We start from the raw sequence: 6,437 nt of genomic DNA, 5'->3' as shown, positions 1-6,437 counted from the left end.
ACATTGTCACACTCACACATGAGACAATGAAAATATAGAGAAGAAGGATTTCATACCTGATGAATCTATTCAAAACCAAATAGCATTAACTAGATGTGAAGCACAATGAGGGTGTCTACAAAAATTGAATCCTCCTCCACATGCAAGTATGCTATCCAAAGAGATCAATCGATTAAAAATAGTACTCTTGTTGTGTCATCAAAATTAGAAACACCTCACTTCGAAGACTTCAAAGTCTTGAGGTCTTTGGAGTCCAACCCCCCCCCCCCCCCCCCCCCCCCCCCCTTTTTTTAGTTTTAATTGGCTCCTCCTCCTCCTCCTCCTCCCTCTCTCTCTCTCTCTCTCTCTCTCTCTCTCTCTCTCTCTCTCTCTCTCTCTCCCCCTCCCCCCCCCCCCCCCCCCCAAAAAAAAAAAAACAAAATCTATATAGCAAGAAACTTTATTGAATGCATTATCCACAAGAGAGAAACAAGAGTTTAGATTAGTATGGTTGTGAGTGCTAGGAGGAAAATGAGTGTGTGAAAAGGAACAAGGGGTTGAACTCTAGAGTGTGGTGGCTATCATGATGCACAAATGTGGTCTACATCAACAAAAGAATATGTGCATATAGAAAAGGTCCAACAAGAAAAAGTGAAGAATGTAATGGAAGGGAATGGGAACATGGGTGAGGGAGCTCATGCTTTCTTGGCTCCTGAAAAAGCCAAATTCCTTCCAAGCCCCTACTCTTAGCACGTACTAGTGATGTGCTGCTGCTATCACTACTCCAATGAAAGGACCCACCCAAAAGATCCAATGATCATCCCAAATATTTTCTTCATTGAAGATCACAATAGATCTAAAGCTTTGAGCGGGGTTAATGCCAACGATGATGATTGTGATTGTAGCCAAGTGCACCATGAACATAGCAAACCCAATGGGAAGGGTCTCCAACATTGGAACATGGGAGTATAATTGTGCTTTGGGTCAGTGGTAGAGAAGATGGTGTAGATAAGGGCAAAGGTGCCAATGATTACAATTGCAAGACCAGTGCCCACTGAGTAGGGGGAGATGAACAAATTGCCACCACCTCCTCACTATAAATAGAAGATCTTTTGGAAGCCCTTCTCAAGCCCTGCCCACATATGGCTTGAAGGCACTGAGCTATCATGTAGAAGAGAGTGCAAGGTAGCAAAACCTTTCTTGCCAAGAACAATCCAAAGGTGACAAATGGGTTAATCATCTTCCTCCTAAAATTCTAGCAGTGCAATACACAAGACTGAAGATCATGTCCCCAAAGGCTCAGGCAATGCTGAGGATGCCTACACCACCATAGGAGGTGGATTGGGCATAGGGGCATAGCCTATGACTCACAAGACTTTAAGTAATTAGCTTCACTGCATTATGTTTATTGCAATGCGTCTCTTCCCCAACAAAATCTCACAAACACAGTTTCACTATGACAAATTGAAGAAGAGACATCATGACTTAGCTAATTATAGCACATGGAAGGTTATAGTTTTAGGAAGATCTACACTAGGGAATGATAGGGCTTCAATTCTCCTTACACAACAAAAATCTCATCCAAGGCATAGTTGTTTGTAGACACCGGCATAGTTCACTTTCTCAAATCTTACAACCACGGGATATCACACTCTTGGAGCCCAATCCATAGAAACAACCATTCCCACTCCATTGAACCATCAGGATTTAGGCCTCAAGATATTTACCTTAGGTCCAGAAGGCGGTCCAATGGTCTTGGGCTTCTTGGTAGGCTTTTTGGCAGGAGTGGCAATGTTGGCCTCACCCTCGATAGTGCACACACAAAGCTACGATGGACTTCTTGTTGCATTTCCTCTTGGATGTAAGCAGGCGCTGACCTAGCTAAGCCTCTATTTGCAATGAACCACAATTTCCTTTTGTCCATCTCATACCTTCTTTGTTCAAGTCAAAACGTAGGAGGTGGAGATTTTACCAGCCTCACCACTCCATGTGTTTCTCTCTTCTGCGAATCACTGTACTGAGAGGATGTGTCATCCTCTTGACTCTTACAATCCTTTTCTTTATATACCTTAGATTTATCCACCAGATATCCACAAGCATCCGGCTCCTTAACATATGTAGATCCTTCTAAAGACCCGCATGTCTCATACCCTTGAAAAAGATTTTTTGAGATGGGGCTCAACTCAAGGCTCCCACCAGACAACCACTCCGTGAGACCCTACACACGCATATTTCTTAGGGGCACCACCCTCTTTTATGGAGAAAGAAGGAAACCAAAACAAACCATATACAACACACACACACACACCTTCCTTATGTGCTTCAACACAAAATGCCCTTCAACCATTCAACACACACTCCTTAAGCAATCCCTTTGAACACTGCACAAACTCACATGCAAAGATTGACCTTCACCATATTACTGCTCATATACTTCTAAGAAAAGCAAGCACAAAACCTCAAAACTCAAAACACCATAATGCACAAATACTTGACAACTCCTTTCCTTTCCCAAAAGAAGAGACTACTTACACACATAAGGCGGCATGCATAGAGAGCTCTTCTCCATCTATGCAGCCCCAAGACTTACTTACACACAACATAAGGAGAGAAGCCAAGCAAATAGACACCATGGTGCACAAAAAGATTTCTCAACAAACAAGCAACCCAATGAGCACAAAATATGAGAAGCTGCCAAGATAGGCTTACCAATTTTACATGCGTTTAGAGCAAAAGGGTGACGATGACACCCCATTTGCAACAATTTGTTGATCAAACCATGAGATAGATCATTGAACTTGATATCCTTGCTCTCATATAGAATCTAAAATCCTTATTTAGGGATGAGTATGATAAGAGAAATGTTTGCAAGAGAATGGTAGCAATAGCATATTGATGCTCTCTCTATGGTGCCGCTTATGATAGCGAGCTTAGGAAATGGATAGGGAGACGAGAGGAGAGAGAGATTAGGGCTTCCCTAACCTTAGAGGAGCTTATTTGCAGCAATGGAGTAGGTGTGTGTATTTTTGTGCTTGCCAAAGGGCCTTTTTATAGCTGTACAAGACCTTGGGTTAGGTTAAACTTGACTAGGGTAGGTAATTAACCATAGTTAGGTTCCCTTTTGACCATTCCTTCAATTATGCAAATAAGGGACTTATTTTTTCATTAAAAATAGCCTTTTAGATCGTGGAGGCTCCATAAGGGTTGATAATGTATGTGGGCCCCACCATGATGTCACTCCAGTGGCTCCCGCAGAGTGTCCCCATCATGTTTGTTGTGTCTCTGGAAGCATCTTGAGCCGACTCCTCCACATGCAAGTGGTTTTTAACTCCCCATTGGTATTTTAGAATGTTGGAGAAGTCAAGAAAACTTTTCACCTTTGTGGTTTACCTGATTGTAACTTTGACCTGCAGTAACAATGTCCGCAACACATTGTTTTCACCATAATTTTCAGCTTGTAACTCAGAATTGGGTGCTGTAAAAGGCAAAGTTGACCTTCTCAAAGTGTTTAAGCTGATTTTGGAGTGTTCCTCAAGTATACCCATGAGCTAAGGCGTTCAAGATGCATCCAAAACACCTTTTGAACCAAGTCTCCTTGTAGGGGGCCCTTTAGCATGCATCCAAGGTGTAGCATGCTTTTTTTCAAAAGGGAATCCACCTTAAACAAATGAGGTAGGCTCCAATAAAGTTTGATTTATTGGGGATATACATTATATTTAAGATTTTTTGACCAACACAAGTAAATGATCCAAGACTTGGGTCACATAGTGGTGGGGAAGGGAAGGCCTACAAGGTTAACCCTACCCTTGAGAGAAGATGGGTAAGATAAGTGCCCATAAATTATTTATTTACAAATTATGGGATGTAGATAGATATTTAAATTATTAAAGGTAATTAGTTAAAAGAATGTGCAGTAAAAAACTAGGAGAGTAAAATTAAGTTTACTATTTACATTTAGCGTGAAGAGAGAAATATGATGTAAATGTATAAAGATCTGAGAAGGGTAAGGTGATTGTATGGCAAAAGGCTATTACGGAAAGAGAGAATGAACACTAGTTTAAAACTTTGATAAAAAATATATACATTTAAGTAGAAATGTAGTGCAAATGCAAGGTTACCATTTAACGCTACTCATATTAGCCCTCCCCCTTCATCTAGGATCATTCATGCTCCTAAATGAAACAAAAGAGTTTTTTTTCTTCTTCTTCTTTTTTTCTTTTTTTCTTTTCTTTCTTTTTTTTCTTCTTTTTTTTCTTTTTTTCTTATTGTTCTGGAAAAAGGAGGAGCGATATACACTCTTTTACTCCATTAGACCTACTTTTCATTACCTCAATCCCATAAATCGGAGATGGGAGGGTTGCCTTGGGTATGTTGAGATTCCAAGGCTGGTTCTTCTTTGCACATCAAAGCTTTAAAAATAGGTGGAGCATTTGCCAAGCCGAAGGGAGCCATGCCAATTTGGAGCTTAGACGATGTAGGTAGATGACTTCCTATCAACGGATTGATACGTTGAAAGTAGGGCTTTAATCTCCATCCATTGACTCTCGATCTGGTCTTGTGGAGTTTTCCTGATAAATCTGCTAATCTGTAACTACCATTCCCAAACTTTGTTTTTATCATGAAAGGTCCCTCCCATCTTTGCAAAAACTTTTTGTCAAGTCGAGTATCAAGTCGGTTATCATAGCGAAGAACCAACATACCTTCCTTCAATCCTTTCCCCTTGAGCTTCTTGTTGATTTTGTCCCTTTGGCTTGTGGCTTGGGCAATGTAATAGTCGATGGACTCTTCTCTATCAAGCTCAAGTCGTTGAAGATCTAAAATTCTTTCCTGCAAAGCTTCTTTTGGCCTCTTTGCTCCCCGTGAGAGAATGCGTAGGCTTGCAATCTCCACCTCAATAGGAAGGAGTGCCTCCTATCCATATACCAAATGAAAAGGAGTGAATTGAGTGGATACCTTGAAAGATGTTCTGTATGCCCATAGAGATGCGGTCAAATGACGATCCCAGTCGTTTGGTCGGTCTGCAACCTGCTTAGAAATGATCATACATATCATTCCATTCACCTTTTCAACCAACCCATTGCACTGAGGGTAGTAAGGTGTAGAATGCAAATGTTTGACTTTTAACTTTGCCAAAAGATTATCTAGGAGCTCTGCTCGAAACCCTGGACCACGATCTGACAAAATCTCTAATGGTGTGCCAAATCTACTGCATATGTGATCAAAGATAAATTTTGATACCTCCTCGGCTGTAATTCGTGTTGTGCTTGCTGCCTCCGCCCATCGTGTCATGTAATCTACTCCCACAATGATGAAGACCTTCCCGGTAGATGTGCGAGGTAAGGGGCCTATTGCATCCACACCCCACTTCTCAAAAGGACCATACGAAGTTATTGGCACTCGAGGTTCGTAAGTGAGTCGTCGATTTCCAGCAATCTGACAACCTTTGCATGACTTACACCAATGCTGGACATCACGGTGTAGACTTGGCCAAACAAACCCTGCTTGCAAAATCTTCCTGTTTGTAATATCATGAGAAAAATGACCCCCACAAACATCATCATGGCATGAAAAGAGGATTCTCTCTATTTCTTGAACAGAGGGCACCCTTCTTAGCACCAAATCTTTCCCTTTATGATACAGATCATCTCCTATGAGTTGGTAAGGAGTTGCCTTTTTTACCAACCTATGCCTTTGCACTTTATCCAAGTGTTTAGGGCACTCACCAGTTCGGAGGAAAAATATGATGTCCTTCAATTCCTCTTGGCCTTGGTACTTTGGTTCGTAGAGCTTCACACCTCCCACCATGATCTAAAGTTTCTCATTGGCGAGATAATCTGCTTCCTTGTTGAGGGTTCTCACAACATGTTGTACCTGTGTAGCTTCAAAGTTCTTTATCAAAGCCTTCACCTGTCTAAGCCACTCCACTAGAGTAGGGTTCTTGCACTTCCATATCCCTTGGATTTGACTAATAACTAGTAAGGAATCACCTCTTATTATAAGTCTTTCGATGCCAAGTTTTCTGCATTCTTCAAGCCCCAACTTTAAGGTGACATACTCAGCCTCATTATTAGAATGAACATTTTCCAAGGTGATACCTTTCTTAACAAGAACTTCCCTTTGTGGACTTAGAATAAGAACCCCCCCTGCTGCCTGATCGTGTTGTCATCGGTAAGCTCCATCAAAGCACAAAATGTGTGCATTGTCCATCTCCTCATTATTTTGTGGTGTAGCTTTGTCTCCTGCCTTTGGTGACTCTTTCCTTTCTCTCACTTTGTATGTGAGAATGTCTGCAAGACCTGCCCTTGTGCTATCTTCCACAAGAAAAGTGTATTCGAACTCTTGAAGTTCTAGAATCCATTTGGCTATCCTAGATGAGAGGCTCATGTGTTGCACAACATATGGTAAATTGTTTTCCATGGTGAGAATGACAAATGGTGCAGGTAAGAGATATGATCGGA

At 41.4% G+C, this 6,437-nt stretch overlaps 1 pseudogene; it reads right to left on the bottom strand.

The window, feature by feature from the left end:
• Positions 1–585: 585 nt before the first annotated feature.
• On the bottom strand, positions 586–5,510 carry LOC147457765 (aquaporin PIP2-1 pseudogene; annotated as a pseudogene).
• Positions 5,511–6,437: the final 927 nt, after the last annotated feature.

This window comes from Adiantum capillus-veneris, chromosome 5, assembly GCF_014529385.1.
Source record: "Adiantum capillus-veneris isolate H3 chromosome 5, ASM1452938v2, whole genome shotgun sequence".
Classification (NCBI taxonomy): Eukaryota; Viridiplantae; Streptophyta; class Polypodiopsida; order Polypodiales; family Pteridaceae; genus Adiantum; species Adiantum capillus-veneris.
The sequence above is the reverse complement of the archived record's forward strand: the minus strand, read 5'-3'. Positions and strand labels throughout refer to the sequence as shown.